Source organism: Monodelphis domestica, chromosome 2 (genome assembly GCF_027887165.1).
Source record: "Monodelphis domestica isolate mMonDom1 chromosome 2, mMonDom1.pri, whole genome shotgun sequence".
NCBI classification, from domain to species: domain Eukaryota; kingdom Metazoa; phylum Chordata; class Mammalia; order Didelphimorphia; family Didelphidae; genus Monodelphis; species Monodelphis domestica.
Genome location: NC_077228.1, coordinates 511,056,421 through 511,077,974, shown reverse-complemented (window position 1 = coordinate 511,077,974; position 21,554 = coordinate 511,056,421).

Here is a 21,554-nt window from a genome sequence, read left to right as displayed (position 1 = left end):
AGTTCTAAATTCACTTCTAACTAAAGATATACACAATATTCAATTTTCTAAGAGAAATTAGAATAGTGAGAGAGGAAATAGAAAAGAAAAGAAAGCAAAACCAATGTTTGCTAGGCGCATTGACAGAAAGCCAAATTAGGGGCAGTCCCTTTTGGCATAAATGTTACAATAAATGTTCAATCAAAAGTTCAGTCCAATCAATCACATCCAAAGTTCATTCTTGATCTTCTTGATGAAGTGTAGGTTTTTGGCATCTTTCTGCAACAGTTCATTCTCTGGATATAAAAGTTTCAAGCTTCTTTCTTGAAGATCTTTTCTTGAACAAAATCAAAATCTTTGAATTTTTTATAAAAGTAAAATCTTAAACAAAAGTCTTGGATTTTTATAAAAATAAAATCTCAAACAAAAAAAATTCAAAAATTCTTAGATTTTAAATTAAAATACAATCCCCCCTGAAGTAAGTATTAAAAAAAAATATCAAGTTTAGCTCAGAATGCAATGTTCAGTTATGGGGTTGTATGTGTCAATTATCAAAAGAATAGAAAAAATAATCAAAAACATGAGAAAAACTCAAAATAGACCTTGTATAGGTCCAGTTTAAAGTAATTTCTATCCCACAAGTATGTAGGACAGAATGCAGTAATATTTCACTTAGCCATTTGTAGCCAAGACTACAGGAAGTTGCCATAATATAAGAAGAAAAGAATTAGAATTCTATTTTGATGGGGAAATGTCATTCCCTTGTCTGATTTTTTTTCCTTCAGAGATATAGGGAGCCAGCATGATAGTCAAGCTTTGTACTTGTTTGAGTACTTCGAAAGGAGTGTAGATACAAGGAAGTCCTACGACTTAAACATAAGTTAAGCGTCGCAACCTTGAGTCTCACTTTAATATTTCATGTGTGCTCTATTGGCACTATTGAGGTTTAGTCTGTGCTCCTTGTTTTTATCCCTTTTCCTGGAATCAGACACAAACATTAATCACAGTCCTATAATATTTTATCAATAAATGGCAGGTTCCCATAGTTTAAAGCTTTTAGGCATATATTGATATTATAGCAAGAGTATATATATTAACTTGTATTACTGCAGGGAAAAAAATAATATTAATATTAATTATGTGTACCTTCAGTACAAAAAAATGAGAAAAAAAATCAAATATTCTGATCAAAAAATAAAAAGAAATAAGAAAAAATAAGGAAAAAAAATCAGTAATTCAATATATTCTTGAAAAAAAACCATCCATTTGTCTATGGATTATTATCTCCAATTCATATGATAAGATAGAGTCACAATTCATATGATAGGATAGAGTCAATCAGTCTCAGCAGAAGATGCTTTCTTCACATGTGAGCAGTGAATCCAAGAGTCTCTTTCTCCAATCTTTATAGATGTTGGAGTAGTTAATAATATTTGGAATGGTCCTTCCCAGGAAGGTTCAGTTGCTCCAGTTCGCTTGAAATTCTTGATATAAACTTTATCTCCTGGGTTCAGGTCATGCAGAGAAAAGTCTAATGGTCCAGCTTGTACTGCAGCTCCAGATTCATGAAGTTCACGTAGTTTGTGCTGTAACTCCTGTATATAGGAAGCAATAGTAATATCTCCCCCTAATAGCGATGTATAAGCCGGGGAGAAAGGCTTAGCCTGTATAGGCGGATGTCCAAAAAGCATCTCAAATGGTGAAATATGTAAGTCTCCTCTAGGCCTGCTTCTAAGATAAAATAGGGCCAGAGGGAGAATTTCAGGCCATTTTAAATGGGTCTCAGTGCATAATTTGCCAATCATAGTCTTAAGTTCTTTATTCATCCTCTCCACTTGGCCTGAGCTCTGGGGGTGATATGGAACATGGAATTTTGGAGTTATCCCCAAGCAAGAATATATTTGATTTAAGACAGAATCGGTAAAATGACTCCCTCTATCGGAGTCAATACGTGCTGGTAGGCCAAAACGAGGAATAATTTCTTTTAAAAGTATCTTTGCAACAAAATCTGCTGTGGCTCGGGTCGTAGGAAATGCTTCCGGCCATCTGGTTAGTTGATCTACAATTACTAGACAAAATTTATAACGTCCAGCTTTTGGCATTGTAATGAAATCTATCTGTAGATGTTCAAAAGGTGTGTAAGCCAGAGGACGTCCCCCAAAGGCTTTTCCACGATATGCATGTTGGTTATATGCCTGGCAAATAGGGCAGGCTGAACATACTTTAGAGGCTACAGTAGTTATACCAGGGGCTATCCATACTCTCTTGACAGAGTCCACGATGCCCTGGGTGCCAAAATGACCATTTTTATGAATAGATTGGCAAATTTGGTTATAGAAACTTCTAGGGAGCAGGGGTTTTCCTTCAGATGACACCCATACTCCATTAATTTGTTTTGCTTTAAATTTTTGTTTCCATTTTTCCACTTCCTTTTCATTATAGGAGAGTGATAAATTTAAATTATCAGTGGTTGTTAATGTTAAAATTAATCTAGGTCCTTCTATGGCTGCTAGTTTTGCAGCGGCATCTGCTCGGTCATTTCCTCTAGAGACAGGGTCAGAGCCACCTGTATGGGCAGAGCAATGAACTACAGCTAGGGCTTTAGGCAGTTTGAGAGCAGAAAGAACTTCATTAATAATTTCTGCATTAGCTATGGATTTTCCAGCTGAGGTTAAAAATCCTCTTTGGAGCCATAGCATCCCGACTGAGTGACAAATGCCGAAAGCATATCTAGAATCTGTATAAATAGTTGCCTTTTTATCCTTGGCAATTATACAAGCTTGTTTTAGAGCTATGAGTTCTGCTCCTTGAGCGCTAATGTTAGAAGGTAGTGAAGCTGACCATTCAGTGGCAAATTCTGAGACTACGGCAGCTCCAGTGTAACGTATGCCATCCCTCATAAAAGAGGAACCATCGGTAAATAAAATCAGATCTGCATTGTCTAAGGGAGTGTCCAAGAGATTATCTCGAGGCTTTTCTGCCATGGACACTAATGTTTCACAGTTATGTAGTGGTTCTCCTGAAGTGGGTAAATCTGGAAGCAAGGTGGCAGGGTTAAGAGTTGAACAGCGTTTCAAGGTAATATTTTCACTATTTAATAAGGTTATTTCATACCTTGTAATTCTCTGATCCGAGAATGCCTGTGTTCTATGTTTTACCAATAATGCTTCAATCTCATGTGGGCACATTATTGTTAATGGACATCCCAATACTAAATCAACGGTTTTTGTTACTAGTAAGGCTGTAGCAGCTACTCCTCTAAGGCATGGTGGTGCTCCTGCTGCTACTGGGTCTAGTTGGGCAGAATAATAAGCAATTGGGCGCTGAGAAGGTCCCAAAGTCTGAGTTAACACACCAGAGGCTACTCCTCTTCGCTCATGCACATATAAAGTAAATGGCTTGTTGTAATCTGGGATGCCTAGAGCAGGGGCAGACATGATAGCCTTTTTCAGATCTGTTAGAGCTGACAAGTGTTCAGGCTCTAATTTGAGGGGTTCAGGAACTGAATCCTTTGTTAATGCTATAAGGGGTTTAGTGATTTCCCCATAGCAAGGAATCCATTGTCTACAAAACCCTGTTGCTCCTAAAATTGCTCTCAGCTGTTTCTTAGTGGTAGGAGCACTCAATTTTTGAATGTTCTCAATTCGTTTTGGAGAAATATAACGAGCACCCGCAGTCAAGATGAATCCCAAATATTCTACTTTTTGGAGACACCATTGAACTTTATCCTTAGAGATTTTATGTCCTCTTTTGTGCAATTCCAAAAGAAGGTGTTTGCTATCTTCTTGACATGTTTCTGCATCTGTTGAAGCCAAGAGTAGATCATCTACATATTTGATTAATTTGCTATTTTTAAATGTTATATTGTCTGTGTCTTGGCTCAAAATTTGCTCAAATAAGCTCGGACTTTCGACATAACCCTGTGGCAGCCGACACCAGGTATATTGTGAGCCCTTCCAGGTGAAAGCAAAAATATGCCTGGAGTTTTCATGTATTGGTATGGAAAAGAAAGCTGAACACAAGTCTACTACTGTAAAGTATGTAGCTGTGCTAGGAATAGATGAAATAATAGTATGTATGTTAGAAACTACGGAGTGTCTCTTTATAACATGATTATTCACTGCCCTTAGATCCTGTACGAATCTATAGATGTGCTTGCCATCGGGTCCTTTTTTTGGTTTTTTAATTGGCAGGATGGGCGTGTTGTATTCAGATTTGCAAGGGATTATTATTCCCTGTTCTATTAATGAGTTAATAACTGGTGTAATACCCTCAATTGCCTCCTTTGAGAGGGGATACTGAGGGATAGAAGGAGGTGGGCTAGATTTAGTTTTTATCTGCACAGGAACAGCAGATTTAAGTAAGCCTACGTCAGAAGAAGATGTGGCCCAAAGAGACTCCGGTATATCTTTAGGTATTTCAAAAATGGAAGGTTCTTTTGCCTCCTGGTTTTCCGAGAGAAGTACAGGGAGTAAATTTAAAGATTCCTCTGGTACTTCTAATGATAATGAGCCATCTGGGGAGCAGGTTATTGTGGCTCTGAGTTTGCATAGAAGGTCCCTCCCCAGCAAATTTAAAGGGGAGTCAGGCATCAAAAGGAAGGAGTGTTGTACCTCTAGGGGTCCTACAGACACCATTCTAGGAGGAAGTCTTTTAACTCTTTGGGTTATTCCTGATACTCCCATTACATTCTCTGAGCCAATAGAATAACATTGTAAATCAGGTGTTCTCTTTAATACAGACCAGGAAGCTCCGGTGTCTAATAGACAATCATAATAGGTGTTACCCACTTTTAAGGTAACATGGGGTTCATTAGTATGGGGAGGGCAGTGGATAGGGACAACGGGTAGTAGGACATCAGGGTCTGGGAAATCAAAGGTTGTATCCTCTGATTCCTGTGCCCCAGCCCCCCCCGGGCACCATCATTGTGTTTGGGATATTCCTTGGGCACCCCCCTGAAGGGCACCTCTCTGAGGGTCATTAGTACCTCGAGTAATTTTTAGACGAGCGCCATTTCTCATATATTGTTGAGTATTATCATTAAAATTTTCTTCAATTTGAGCATTGTCATTAAATTCCCAATTCCTATTTCTATAATTCTGGTTTCTAAAGTTCTTATTTCTATATTCATTATAGTTATTTCCATAGTCATTATTATAATTTCTAGAATTCTGGTTTCTATAACCATTATCATAATTTCTATAGTTATTATTTCTAAAACCATTATTAAACTGTGTATTCCTTCCAAACATCTTAAGAAAGGTTCTACATTCCATCATTTTGTGGCCCTTCTTCTCACAGAAGTGGCAAGTAATGGATTGATAATTGGATTTCTGGAGAGGGGCAATTGTCGTTGGTTCATTATCATGCCCACTTTCTAATTTAGTTATCCTATCTATTACACATCTCATTTTTTTCTTCATTTCCTCCATGTCATCATTATTCTCTTTCTCCTTTTCTTCGTTTCCCTTAAAAACATATATAGCTGTTTTTCGCAATTCTTCAAGGTCCATATCTGACCATCTTGGGCATTGTGTTTTAAAATAATTTTTAATTACTTTGCAAGAATTATTTACAAAGATTCTTCTAACTTGTCTTAAACTATTCTCTTTATTTAAGTCCCAATCTAAGTATCTGTCCCCAAACTCGATAATTCTGTCCATAAATCTGGAGGGTGTTTCGTTTTCCTTTTGCTTAATTTTTTCCAGTTCCATCCACTTATCTGTACTGTCCGCACATTCCTTCATGGCCGTGAGGATGGCCTCTCTACAACGGTATAGTTGTAGATAGTCCTCAGGATTATTATAGTCCCATTCGGGATCCTGAGATGGCCAATGTGCTGCATTACGCCCCCGGGTTTTGTTGACATGAGCAATTATTTTATTTTTTTCACGTTCACTTAAAAAAGCCTGTAGTAAGCTCTCAACGTCCTTGTAAGACGGATTATATTGAAAAAATATGTCTCCCATCTTTTTTGTTACTAGAAAAGGATCTTGTTCATATGTGGGGATATTTCGTGTAAATTCATTTATTTCTTGGGGAGTAAACGGTATCCTATGTCTTAAAGTCACCACATCCCCATTTCGTCCTATTTCAGGTACTTCTCTTAGAGGAAACAGGCCTCTAGTTGAATTTTGCACCTGTGGGTCAGTTTGACAAGGACAGGTTTCTCTAGGAGGACAAGATCTCCCTTGCATTGGAATTTGGTTTTCTGTAGGAGAAGGAACATGAGAAGCTGGGATTGCAGGGGAAGGGTTTTGGGGATTAAATTCAGACAAGATTTGCACTGCACGAGAGAAGCAGTCTGTTAACTGGGCTATAGGGAAGGTGTTTTCCATCTCTATTTCAGGGAAGGAAATTTCCTCATTCAAAGGTTCAGAAACAGGTCTGTTTCTGGTAGAGTGGGTGTTTGCCCATTGATCCTGTAAGAAACATTTTAGATCTTCTAATTGGGCTTGCATTTTTTCCTCAATTTTTCCTATTTTATCTTCCATATCTCCCATTTTATCCTCAATATTTCCTATTTTATTCTCAATATTTCCTATTTTATCCTCAAGTTTTTCTATTTTATTCTCAATATTTCCTATTTTATCCTCAATTTTTTCTATTGTATCCTCAATTTTTTCTATTGTATCCTCAATTTTTTCTATTTTATCCTCAATATTTTCTATTTTATCCTCAATATTTTCTATTTTATCCTCATTTTTTTCTATTTTATCCTCAACATTTTCTATTTTATCCTCAATATTTTCTATTTTATCCTCATTTTGTTTTATTTTATCCTCATTTTGTTTTATTTTATCCTCATTTTGTTTTATTTTATCCTCATTTTGTTTTATTTTATCCTCAATATTTTTTATTTTTCCATCTCTAAATATAGTATTGAGGAGTACAAAAATGACAGGACCTATTAATATAAAAATTTGGAGGTATCCTTCATTCCTCAATGCCCCTACTTCTTCAGCTGCCATATAATTGTCAAAGAATGTAGTACTCATTTTTATATATATTTTATGTAATTTCACAAAACACGTGGGGAGCAGGGCAAAGCAACAAACTTTCCACGGGATTTTTTTTTTCTAATCCAGGAAGTTGTTCCTTAAGGGAAAGGATATTTAGAAACAGTTCTTCCAGCCAGGACTTTAGAGTCCTGTTGCTGAGATTTAAAAACAGCTGTTTTCTGTCTATCAGAGTCACACAGCTGGGAAGTATCTGAGGTCCGATTTGAACCCAGGACTTTCTGCCTCTAGGGCTGGCTCTCAATCCGCTGAGCTACCCAGCTGTCCCTTAAGATTAAAAGGAAGAAAAAGAAAAAAAACTGCTGATTCCAATTTAACTTAAGGAGAAAAGAGAAAAAGTTTTTTATACTCACGTGTTCTAGCAGCTGTGTCTTTAAGCCAAGTTTTTTTTTTTTTTAAAAAAAGGACTAAGTGGTGAAACAGTATAGTAAAAAGGCAAGGAAAAAGTTTTATTGAGAGGATTCTTTAGACTCCCGTGTGGTCAGCCACAATGTTACAAGGGAATCACTTTAAAAGACTGATATATATTAATTTAAGGTCGCCAAGGAATCAGCTATGTAATTCCTAAATGAAAAACTCAAGTCAGCCGTCAGCCTTTTTTGGAGTTTAATTACAATAGGAGCAAGAAAGGAATTAGAGATATATATAGAGAGAGAAAGGGGAGAGAAGGGAATAGGGCTTAAATACCCCTTCTGTTTAGGCTGGGCCAAAAGGCCCAAGCCCTTAGATAGCTGGGGCAAAGAAAAGAGATCAGTCCCTTTCACTCACGTGTCCAAAATGGAGAAACAGTCTCAGAGGCCCCCACCTTCAGCTTCCTTCAGAGCAAGCTTCCTCAGAGCCCAGGAACCACCGACCAAAACCTCAACCCTCTTCAGTCTCCAGACCCTCCTATCTTTAAGGACACCATCCAAGTTGCCTCCCCTCAGTCCTCACATCTACCAATCACTCTTCATCAATTTCCCTGTCAATGGAGGCTCTCGCTTAACCCAGGACCGCCCAGAGGTTTCTGGCTTTTTGCACATGTCTGTTGAAGGTCATATTTTCCAATGATTAAATCTATACTCCTTTGCTACAGCCCTTTCTAAATCCTGTTAACTTGAGTATGGTAGAGATTGGAATAATTAAATTTTGATCTAGGCTGCAGCCCTTACTCAATCCTATTAGGACTGAATAGGGTGGAGATTTATTCCAAGTATCTCCATTGTATCAATTCTAAATCAATCAAGACTCAAAGAAATTCCTGTTCTATGCTTAAGCATAGGTCAAAGTCCTTTCCATTGTTCAGCAAAGGGTTTCTGTCCTAAAGTAATCTTAAGAAGGGAAGAGAAGGAACCTCCCATGCCAATGGAGTTCCCATTCCAATAGACTATCAGTAAGAAATTTTCCAAGTATGAAATATCCCAATGGTGAAATTTCCAACATTTACAAGTCTAAGGAATTTTGAGGTTTACACTAGACAATATAAAATATTTGCAAATCTATCTGCCAAGACAAACTCAGGAATTATATGAACACAACTACAAAACACTTTTCACACAAATAAAATTAGGTCTAAATAATTGGGAAAACATTAATTGTTCATGGGTAGAATAAGATAGCATAATAAAAATGCCAATCCTACCTAAACTAATTTGCTTATTCAGTGCCATACCTATTAAACTATCAAAAAATTTTTTTATAGAATTAGAAAAAATTAGAACAAAGTTCATCTGGAAGAACAAAAGACCAAGAATATCAAGGGAACTAATGGGGGGAAAAAAGTGAAGGATTGGGGCCTGAGAGTACCAGATCCTAAACTGTACTACAAAGCAGTCATCATCAAAACAATATGATACTTGCTAAGAGACAGAAGGGTGGATCAACAGAATAGATTAGGGATAAATGACCTTAGCAAACTACTATTTGATAAACCCAAAGATCCCAGCTTTTGGAAAAAGAACTCATTATTTGACAGAAACTGCTGAGAAAATTGAAAATCAGTATGGCAAAAATTAGGTTTAGATCAACATCTGATACCCTATACAAAGATAAATTCAAAATGGGTAAATGACTTAAATACAAAGAGTGAAATCATAAATAAATTGGGTGAACATAGAATAATACAGCTATCTGATCTGTGGGAAAGGGAAAAATTTAAGACCAAGCAAGATATAGAGAACATTACAAAATGTAGAATGAATAATTTTGATTGTAATAAATTTAAAAGTTTTCATACAAACAAAACCAATGCAACCAAAATTAGAAGGGAAGCAACAACCTGGAGAAAAAAATTATAATAAAATTCTCTGACAAAGATCTAATTTCTCAAATATATAAGGAACTAAGTCAAATGTACAAGAAATGAAGCCATTCCCCAATTGTCAACTGGTCAGAGGATATGAATAGGCAATTTTCAGATGAAGAAATCAAAACTATCAATAAGCACATGAAAAAGTGTTCTAAATCCTTCCTGATTAGAGAAATGCAAATCAAAACAACTCTGAAGTACCACCTCACACCTAGCAGATTGGCCAATATGACAGTAAAGGAAAGTAATGAATGTTGGAGGGGATGTGGCAAAATTGGGACACGAATGCATTGCTGGTAGAGTTGTGAATTGATCCAACCATTCTGGAAGGTGATTTGGAATTATGCCCAAAGGGCTTTAAAAGAATGCCTGCTCTTTGATTCAGCAATATTACTACTAGGTTTGTACCCCAAAGAGATCATAAAAAAAGGTTTGTATAAAAATATTCATAGCCACATTCTTTATGGTGGCAAAAAATTGGAAGACAAGGGGATGTCCCTCAATTGGGGAATGTGAACAAATTATGGTATATGATGGTGATGGAATATGGTTGTGCTGTAAGGAATGATGAACTGGAGGGATTCCATGTGAACTGGAACGACCTCCATGAACTGATGCAGAGTGAAATGAACAGAACCAAGAAAACATTGTACACAGAAAGTGAAACATTAAGGCACAATCAAACCTAATGGACTTTTCTACTAGCAGCAATGCAATGATCCAGGACAATTCTGAGGGACTTATGAGAAAGAAGCTCTCCACATCCAGAGGAAACACTGTGGGAGTAGAAACACAGAAGAAAAACATATGATTTATTACTTATTTATATGGGTATAGGATTTGGGGTTTTGGTTTCAAAGGATTGCTCTATTGAAAAAATGAATAATATGGAAATAGGTATCAAGTTATAACATTCGTATAACCCAGTAGACTTGTTTGTTGGCTCCAGGAGCAGGGAAGGAAGGTGGAAGCAAAGAAAATGTATCATGTAAACACGTAAATTAAAAAAAAAAAACAAATAAAAATAAAAATTAAGATTATGCAGTTCTTTATTAAGGACTTTCTTCTTTTTTTTAAGATAGAAGATGCCTATTTTTACTTCAATCAAAGGAAATAGAATAAAAAAAAGATTCACAAATATACAGAGAAAAAGAAAAAAAACCCACGAAGCAGTGAAAAACAATTATTATACTATTATGGAATGTTGATACTTAAACCATCTAAACATAATACATTTTTTGACAATGATGAATTGGCATTTTACTTTCAATTCAGCTCTACTTTTTTTTTTAGCATGTGACCAATTTTCTTTCTTTTTTATTAAAAAGCTTTGGTTTTATTTTTTAACATTTATTTTTTAAAAATTTGAGTCCAACTTCTCTTCCTTCCTTCAACCCCTTCCCTACCCATGGAGAAGGCTAGCAGCATGATATCCATTGTACATATAAAGTCATGAAAAACACATTTCCATATTAGCCATGTTGAGGAAAAAAAGCAAGGGAAAGAAAGTGAAAAGTTCTGTCTTAATCTGCATTCAGCATTTATTAGTTCTTTCTCCAGAAGTGGAGAGCATTTTTTTCATTTTTTTTTCAACTTTTGCAGTTGTCTTGGATTATTGTCTTGTTCAGAGTGGCTGAGTCTTTCACCGTTGACCACCATTACAATATTGTCATCACTGTGTACAATATTCTCCTGTTTCTGCTCTTCCCAGGTACTTCTGAAACCATCTCCCTCATTGTTTCTCATAGCACAATAGTATTCCATGTGGGACCAAATCTTGAAGGCTTATTGCTTGCTACCAGTTCCAAATATTTGGTCTAGGTTGTCTCTGATCCCACGACTATTAAGCTTGTGGGACCACGCCAGGATAGGCTAGAGAGAGCAAAACATGTAGAGGAAATGGAGACATTGCCTTCTAACATGACTCTTCACAAATATATTATTTGCAGTAGATTTGTAATGCTTTTTTTTACATAACTGTTACATCCCATTAATGTCATGCTTATTTTTTCCCCCTTGGTTACAAAAATCATTTTATTTCCCTCCCTCCCTTCCCCTACCCCTCCCATAGCCAATGCGCAGTTTGACTGGGTATCACCTGTGTTCTTGATCAGAACCTCTTTCCATGTTGTTGGTATTTGCAATAGGATGTTCATTTGGAGTCTATTTCCCCATTCATATCCCCTTCTACCCATGTCATTAAGCAGTTGTTTTTCTTCTGTATTTCCACTCCCACAGTTCTTTCTCTGGATGTGGATAGCATCCCTTCTCATAAGTCCTTAGAATTGTCCTGGATCATTGCATTGCTGCTAGTAGAGAAGTCCATTACATGTGATTTGCCACAGTGTATCGATCTCTTTGTATAAGGTTCTCCTGGTTCTGCTCCTCTCACTCTGCATCCATTTCTGGAGGTTGTTCCAGTTCACATGGAATTCTTCCAGTTCATTATTCCTTTGGGCACAAAAGTATTCCATCACCAACAGATACCACAATTTGTTCAGCCATTTCCCAATCGAAGGGCATCCCCTCATTTTCCATTTTTTTGCCAACTTTCTTCTTTTTTAAAAATATTCTTAGTCTGGGGAAGGGCAGTAATGGAAAGGAACAGATTTTTTAAAAAGAAGAAAGAAAAACCAATGAAGAATATTTTGCTATGAAGCACCACGTTTATTTGTGTATAATTTATTGTTCTGCAGCCTAAGAAGAATCATGAAAATCCTTATTTACCTAAAAAAAAGGGGGGGGTCCAATACACAACCTTAATGGGTAGGACTGCCACTGATGTTACTGTTATTGGGAATGAATGGGTGGCAGAAACTAGGTAAAGACCAATATCTTTAACATTTATGAATATATGGTCAAAATAGATACATGACCTAGACATAAGGGAGATATCGTAAATTAGAATAGCATGAAACATATTACCTCTCATATTGATGGACAGGATTATTTATGAATAAACAATTGATGGCAGCATTGTGGCATATAAAACATGTAATTTTGGTTACATTAAATTAAAAATATTTTAAACAAATAAAACCAAAGTAACCAAGATAAGAAGCAAAGCAGAAAATCAGGAAGATAGTCTCTCAGATAGACTTTGTATCTCATGTGTTTATGAGAAAAAGTAATGTGATAAATATGCAGGATGTAAAGTGAATATCACTTGTATTTTTAAATCATTGTATTATTCAGACATACATGCTGGATAATTAATTAAAATTTAAAAAAATAAAGCAACCAGGGAAGCTTGGTGACTCATTGGATAGAAAGCCATGCCTAGAGGCACAAGGTCCTAGGCTCAAGAGAAGGGGAGATACTTCTTATCTGTGTGACCTTGGGCAAGTCACTTAACCCTAATCGACTAGCCCTGACCATCTCTCATCTGCCTTGGAACCAATGCACAGTATTGATTATAAAAAGGAAAGTAAAGGCAGAGAGAGAGAGAGAGAATATTAGCTCTTTTCATGTTCTAGTTTCTTCAAGTCTCTTGAGGAGGCTTCTAGCTTGAAGAGAGATGGAAGATGCCAGCCCCAATGTAAGTTACTAAAGGAAAATACTTGGGGAAAAAGTCACCATGAGAGGAGCTGACAGACTTTGGGGAACTTCCCCTTGGGTGAGATCCAGGACTCTGTTTCCTGGTTGAGTTGAGATATCTTGCTGCCAATGGGCAAGCTCCTTCCCTCTGATTCCTCTGGCATGTCTACTCCTAAGTATACCTTCTCTGATTGCTATTTTGCTACAGTTGGGATAAATAGTTTCTTTGCTACTTACTGTGTGTGTTCATTGTAAAACTGGTATTTGGTGGGAAAGGGGTCTGTCTAGCCTTGGATATAAAGCTTAGGGTCCTCCCTTTCTCCCTTCCCTCAGTTAATGAACAGGGATCTGAAGTTTAATTTGAACTTGAAAACCCACATCCTTTAGACTAATAAAGTTTATGAGCTACAGCCTCCTCCCCCCTCCCCCCGCCCCAGAGGAGAGCAGAGTGGCTCAATCTCCTGCTTCCTCTCCTGGGAACAACTGGGAAGCAAAACCTTGACGATCTGGCGTGAAGCAGCAGTTTACATGGGCTGAGATATTCCCATCAGCACCCAGAATCAGCCCTCCCAGAAGACTCTGGCCCAGACGACCCCTGCTTTGGCGCCTGCTGCATGGCCTTCCTGGTGGCCACAAGCACCAGCTCTTGGTTAAGGGTGAGCCTCAAGATTAGAGGCTCTGTAATTACCCCCTTTTCCCCCAAAGATGGGGAAGGAGGGCACTATTCTGGGCAGACTTTGGTTTCTACAGTAGTGCCGGAGGCAGCCGGTCCTTTGTGGTGGGCTGATAAAGAGCAGCTTCTCAGTTTTCTGCAAAGGTCAGAACCCCCAGAATCACTGGTCAGCCTCCCTTGAGAATAAAGGCTGGAGAGTCATTCAGAGCCAGGCACAGGGAGTTGTCCCAGGCTAAATACTTCTCATTACCACTGGCCACTACCTCCACCCTTGGTGTGACTGGTCTAAAGGCTGGTAAGTGAAAAATGTCAGAAGAATGGAAAGAATGAGTTAGAGACCCTGCTGATCACTAGGGGTTCAGAAAAAAAGCAAACTTATTTCTTGAAAAGAAGCTTATTTCTTGCACTCAGAAAGTTTGCATTCTAATGAGATAGAGAATAGGGGGCAGCTAGGTGGTGCCATAAAACACAGAGCTCCCAACATGGAGTCTGGAAGACTCATCTTTCAGAGTTCAAATCCAGCCTGAGATATTTAGCTGTGTGACCCCGTGTTTGCCCTGTTTACCTCAGTTTCCTCATCTGTAAAATGAACTAGAGAAGGAAATGACAAACCAATATCTTTAGACAGCTAGATAGCCCAGTGGATAGAACAATGGACCTGGAGTCAGGAAGACTCAACTTCATAGGTTCAAATCTGGCTTCAGGCACTTATTAGCTGTATGACCCTGGGCAAGTCAATTAACTCTAACTCAGTTTCCATATCCATGAAATGAATTGGAGAAGGAAATAGCAAAGCACTCTAGAATCTATGCCAAGAAAATCCCAAAAGGTGTCACAGAGAGTCTGACACAATTGAAAATAACTGAACAACAATAACATATCTAGGTACATCCAAGATATATGCAAAGACTATGGAAGGAGGGAAAGCTAAGAAAAGTGCCAGGACTGGAGTCAGGAGGACCTGGATTCAAATCTGACCTCAGCCACTTCCTAATTGTGTGACCTTGGACAAGTCACTTAATCCTGACACCAACCCTTGCCACTCTTCTATTTTAGAATTTTAAATAGTAAGGGTTTTTAAGGGGGGAGGGAGAAACAGAAAGGGGGGGAGAGAGAAGAGAAAGAGAGGAGGAGGAAGGGGGAGGAGGAGAAAGGAGAGGGAGAGAGAGGGAAGGAGAGAAAGAGAGAGAGAGATGAAGGGAGAGAGAGAGAGAGAGAGAGAGAGAGAGAGAGAGAGAGAGAGAGTGTGAGTGACAGAGTGAGAGAGAGAGAGGGAGGGAGGTAAAAAAAAATGAGATCTGGCAATAGCCTGGCTATGTGGAATGTTGATAGACATAGGAAATCTTGGAAAGGGGAAGGTTTGAGGGGAAAGATGATGAGTTCTAGTTTCAATATATTGAGTTTTGAGATGGTTTTTGGGACAGTCACTTGGAGATTCCAAGAGATGACTGGTGATAGCACCAGAGCAAAAGGTTAGGGCTGAATCTGAGAATCATCTGCTTAGAGATGGTAGCTGAACCTCTGGAAGCTAATGGGATCAGTGGGTGAGACTGGATAGAGGGAAAAGAGAAGAGTGCCTACCCTCAGGAGAGTGTGAGAATATACTGCTGTTCCTCAGGATGCAAAATCTCAGAACAAGAAGGGTCATAAGAGGCTATCTAGTTCATGCCATATCTACCTAAAAGTAGTGTGTTTATGGGAAGAGCACTAACTGTAAAGTCAGGGCTTTGGGTTCTAATCTCAACTTTGATGCTCAGCTGCCCATGTGACCTTTTTTTTTTCTTTAACCCTTACCTTCTGTCCTAGTATCAGTCTAAGACAGAAGAGCAGTAGGGATCAAGTGACTTGCCTAGAAACACACAGCTAGGAAGTGTCTGAGGTCAAATTTGAACCCAGGTTCTCCTGACCCAAAGGCCTGGTGCTCTATCCATTAGGATACCCAGGTGCCCCTGCCTATGTGACCTTGAGTACAATTTATTGATCAACAAGTTTGAGGTTAAATAAGTGGCTTTTAAGGTCTCCTAGAAGAATTAAGTTCATAATTACAAGTCTTCTCATCATTGGGAAAGGTCAGTGATATGAGAACAAAAATACCAATAAAAATTTGTTTAAAAAAAAAAACAACAGAATTTCCTCTTTAGCATCCCAGACAAGTGATATCCTACTTCTGATTGAAGACCCCTAGGAAGAAGGAGTTCACTACTTCCTGCAGCAGCCCATTCTTCTTTTAGACAGGTCTAATTGTTAGGAAGTTTTCCCCTCCATCCAGTCAACATCTGTTTCTCTGCAATTTCCACCCACTATTCCTCTTTCTGCCCTCTGGGGCCAAGCAGAATAGGCCTAATCTTTCTTTCAAATGGCAGCCCCCCAAATACTCAAAGACAATTATCATATGTTCACTCCTTTTCCTCTTCTCCAACCTAAACATGTTCAGTTCTTTCCTATTTTTAAAAACATTTTCTATGTTATATTGTGTTTCTATTTACTTTGTAAAACATTCCCCATTTACATTTTTAAATCAGTTTTTATGGATATCTTCTTTACATCAGCATAGTTTTCCCAAGTATCCTCTCCCTCTCTCTCCCAGAGAGCCACCCCATATCTTTTTTTGAAAGGGAAAAAAGTCAGTTCAAGTGATCGATACATAAAAAAAAAAATCTGAAGACCTGTGTGGTCTGTACCAGCTGTGGGCTTCCTCCCTCCACTAAGGGCTAGTTTGAGAGAGTTTTCTCATATGTCTTCAATCAAGTCCTTCTGGATCTTTATGATTTTGTAAAATTTCCGTGGGATTTTCTGGTGTGATTGTTCTTCCATCTACATCGTTGTAGTCACTGTAGAAAATCTTTTCTTGGTTCTGCTTCCTTCACTTCGTCCAGTTCATCTAGACTTTTCCGTGCTTCCCTATAGTCAACCCACGTATCATTTCTTACTGCACAATCGTATTGGAAAACATTCATGGGGCACGATTTGCTTAGTCATTGCCCAGTTGATGGGCATCTACTTTAGTTCCGATTCTTAGCTATCTGAAAAGTGTCCCTATGAACATTTGGGAGTATATGGGAATTTTCTTCTTATAGATGGCTTCCTTGAGGTCTAAGTGCAGTGATGAAGTCTCTGATTCCAAGGGGTCGGCACGTTTTAGTAACTTCATTAGGGCTATTCCAAATTGCTTTTCAAAGACCAGACTTAAACAGAAAATTTGATGTCCAAATACAAAATTCTAGAGAATCATAAAAAAGGTAAATAAGAAAGAGAAAAAATGGGTATCAACAAGATCAAACTGCCGATGTTTTCCAAATAACTATAGATTGTTGAGTTTTATGTTCCAGATTCCCCTTGTCTGATCTGTTCCATTGTCAATCTGTTTATTTTTATTTTTTTAAACCCTCACCTTCCATCTTGGAATCAGTACTGTGTATTGGCTCTAAGGCAGAAGAGTGGTAAGGGTTGGGCAATGGGAGTTGACAGTGACAGCCTAAGAAATTGGGTAAAGGTCCAAACTTTGGAAAAAAATATACAGGTCTAAGGACAAAGATTGGAATGTGAATATCTCCCCTATTCCAGTAGACTAAATATCTTAGGAAGTGGCATAGATGGCCAGAAAAACAATCTTGAGAAAGAATATGTTTTTGGACCCATTTAACCATGAACTTGCTGGACCTCACACTCCCTCTGCTCCCTCATTCCTGTGGTTTTTTTCCTTTATACACCCTTCCCTTATTCAATAAACTTTGCTGCAGTAGTAATCAGCTCTGCAGTCCTTCTGACCCCCAAAGACTCTTATCTCTCTGGTCCTTTATTTCTCGCTCCTACCTAAGGGACCCTCGGCCCCTGGTCTGAGCCTTTGGGGCTCTTCTTTTTCCCCGTTTAGGCTTTAACAGGGGGTCAAGTGACTTGCCAAGGGTCACATAGCTAGGAAATGTCTGTGGTCAAATTTGAACCCAGGACCTACTATCTCTAGGCCTGGCTCTCCATACACTGAGCCACTAAACTACCCCCTATCTCCCTACTTTTTTTTGTAAACCCTTACCTTCCATCTTGGAGTCAATACTGTATATTGGTTCCAAGGCAGAAGAGTGGTAAGAGCTAGGCAATGGGGGTTAAGTGACTTGCCCAGGGTCACACAGCTGGGAAGTGTCTGAGGTCACATTTTAACCTAGGACCTCCCGTCTCTAGGCCTGACTCTGCCCCCTATCTCCCTACTTTTTAACCAATTCTGGATAGTTTCAATGATTCCTACTTTAAGCTACAATCTGATATCTGGAAGTGCTATCTCACCCTTATCCCTACTTCTTTTTATCACTTGCCTTGATCTTAGGGATCCTTTGTCTTTCCAAATTAATTTTGTTATTATTTTATCAAATTCTTTAAATATCTACTTGGTATTAGGATTAGTATAGAATTAAAAGGATAAAATAATTTTGGCAGGGTTGTCATGTTAATTGTATTGGCCTGGCCTAGCCATAAGCACTGAGTATTCTTCTAGCTATTTAAGTTGTTCTTTAATGTTTTAAGGAACATTCTTTAATTTTCATTTTTTTATATGATTATGTTGATTGTTTTTCTAATGTTGAACCATCCATGCTTCCCCGGCTTTAATCCTACTTGATTCAAATGAATAATTTCTTGAGGAAATCACTGAAGTCTGTTTGACAGGATTTTGTTAAACATTTTTGAGTCAATGTTCATCAATTATATTGGCCTACATAGCTGTATATATTTCTATATACAAGTCTTTTGTGTGCTTTGGTAGATATTTTATGCATTTTGTAGTGATTGAGAATGGGATTTCCCTTCCTATTTTATAATTTGTTATTATTATATGGAAATACTGTTGATTTTTGAGGATTTATTTTGTAGCCTGCAACTTTGCTGAAACCATTCATTGTCTCAATTAGCATCTTTCCTGATTCCATTGGCTTTTCCAAGTAAATCATTATATCATCAGTAAATAGAGATAGATTTATCTTCTCTTTACCTATCTTTATTCCTTTAATTCCTTGCTCTTGTCTTATCGTTATTGCTGGAATTAACTATATCAAATAGTAGGAAGAGTGAGAATCTTTGTTTCATTCCTGTATTTGTCGGAAAAAATTCTAGTGTGTCCCATTGCGTGTGATGCTTGCTTTCAGTTTTAGATAGATGATTTTTACAATATTAAAAAAAATGTCGGGGGCAGCTGGGTAGCTCAGTGGATTGAGAGCCAGGCCTAGAGACGGGAGGTCCTAGGTTCAAATCCGGCCTCAGCCACTTCTTAGCTGTGTGACCCTGGGCAAGTCACTTGACCCCCATTGCCTAGCCCTTACCACTCTTCTGCCTTGGAGCCAATACACAGTATTGATTCCAAGACGGAAGGTAAGGGTTTTTATAAAAAAAAAAATGTCACTTTGTGACTATACTTTGTAGAGTTTTAGTATAAAAGATTATTGTGCTTTGTCAAAGTCAAAGGCTTTTTCTGAATCTGTTGGGATGATTTTTTGAGTTTGAATGTCTTTGTTTTTAACGTGATTGATTATGTTCATTATTTTCCCCTGGTATTAATGATTAGACTTTTAAAGCATCAAGTCCCTCAGACAATTCTGATACAAGATCCCCTTCTCCCTTCACAGACCATCTCTTCACTCACAGAAGCAAGCATCCATCCCCCCTCCAAACTAAGGCCTCCTTTCTTTTCTCCTCCTTTGCAAACCCTACCTCCTCCTCCTCACTCACTTCCCTATAGGTCCCTCTTTTTCTGAGACAATAATGGCGACCTTCCCCTCACTGTTAGCTCTAGATTTGACCATGACATATTAAATAGAATAGGAATTATAAAAATAAGATAAAAATAAAAGAGGAATTCAATTCCTCTTTATCCTCCTGCTCTTCCTCCTCCCCCTTCAAGTGTCCTTTCATGTTGTACTGTAGTCCCACAGCGAAAAAACAAAAACAAAAATGATTCACCCACACACAGGGTATAGCCACGTTTTGTACATAATGCCTCAGGCCTGACTTTTTACTGTTTCTTTTTTTTTTCAAAGTAAGCTTAATTAATTTTGTATTTTTTCCATAGTTACATGATTCATGTTCTTTCCCTTCCCACTTTCCACCCCCCCCTCCCGTAGCCAACGCACAAATTCACTGGGTTTTACATCTGTCATTGATCAAGACCTATTTTCTTATTATTGATATTTGCACTAGGGTGATCATTTAGCGTCTACATCCCCAATCATATCCCCATCGACCCATGTGATCAGGCAGTTGTTTTTCTTCTGTGCTTCTGCTCCCACAGTTCTTCCTCTGGATGTTGATAGCATCTTTCTCATGAGTCCCTCAGAATTGTCCTGGATCATTGCATTGCTGCTAGTAGAGAAATTCGTTACATTCAGCTGTGCCACAGTGTTATCAGTCTCTGTGTACAATGTTTTCCTGGTTCTGCTCCTCTCGCTCTGCATCACTTCCTGGAGGTCGTTCCAGTCTCCATGGAATTCCTCCACTTTATTATTCCTTTGAGCACAATAGTATTCCATCACCAACAGATACCACAATTTGTTCAGCCATTCCCCAATCGAGGGGCATCCCCTCATTTTCTAATTTTTTGCCACTACAAAGTGTGCAGCTATAAATATTTTGTACAAGTCTTTTTCCTTATGATCTCTTTGGGGTACAAACCCAGCAGTGCTATGGATGGATCAAAGGGCAGAAAGTCTTTTAGTGCCCTTTGGGCATAGTTCCAAATTGCCATCCTGAATGGTTGGATCAATTCACAACTCCACCAGCAATGCATTAATGTCCCAACTTTGCCACATTCCCTCCAACATTCATTACTTTCCTTTGCTATCATGTTAGCTAATCTGCTAGATGTGAGGTGGTACCTCAGAATTGTTTTGATTTGCATTTCCCTGATTATAAGTGATTTAGAACACTTTTTCATGTGCTTATTAATAGTTTTGATTTCTTTATCTGAATATAGCCTATTTGTGTCCCTTGCCCATTTATCAATTGGGGAATAACTTGATTTTTTGTACAATTGCTTTAGCTCTTTATAAATTTGAGTAATTAGATCTTTGTCAGAGGTTTTTGTAATGAAGATTGTTTCCCAATTTGTTGCTTCCCTTCTAATTTTGGTTGCATTGGTTTTGTTTGTACAAAAAAAATTTTTAATTTAATGTAATAAAAATTATTTATTTTACATTTTGTAATTTTTTCTAACTCTTGCTTGGTCTTAAAATCTTTCCTTTCCCAAAGATCTGACAAGTATACTATTCTGTGTTTGCCTAATTTGCTTATGGTTTCCTTCTTTATATTCAGGTCATTCACCTATTCTGAGTTTATCTTGGTGTAGGGTGTGAGATGTTGATTCAAACCCAATTTCTCTCATACTGTCTTCCAATTTTCCCAGCAGTTTTTGTCAAATACTGGGATTTTTTGTCCCCAAAACTGGGACCTTTGGATTTATCATAGACTGTCTTGCTGAGTTCACTTACCACTGATCCTCCTTTCTCTACAAGAATATTTTCTTTTAATGTTCTTGATTTTTGTTTCTCTTCTTCTAGATTGTCCTTTATTTCTGAATATTTGCATTCCCAATATATTGTTGTTTTCTTTTGTTTGGTAAGACTTGCCATTTCAGATTTCAATTTTTCTATTCTGTCCATTATTTTTGTTATGTAGGCCATAAATTCTGCTCTCATAATTTTTTTTAACCATTCAGGAACAACATGTTGTGGTTCCATGTTTTCCTCACATTCTACAAAGTCCAGTGTCTCATGAAGTGTTGGATCATTTTACTTTGTTTTGCAGTATTTATTCATATCCCTGAACTGACTTACTAGATCTGAAGGCCATATTTCTTACTATTCCTAATATTTTCCCTGTCGACTTATTTGCTTATGTTCAAGGTCTTTGAATTTTCTTCTTCCTGAGATCTTTGGCAATTTCAGTTCCCTAGAACCCTAGACAGATCTCTGCCCTAAGTGATCTCTGCCTTAAGTGGTCAGAACTGGTCCAAGCTGGATGTCTCAAATGTAGTGAAGTGCTAAACATTCTTCTGGCACATCCAGTGTCTTGTCCTGAGATC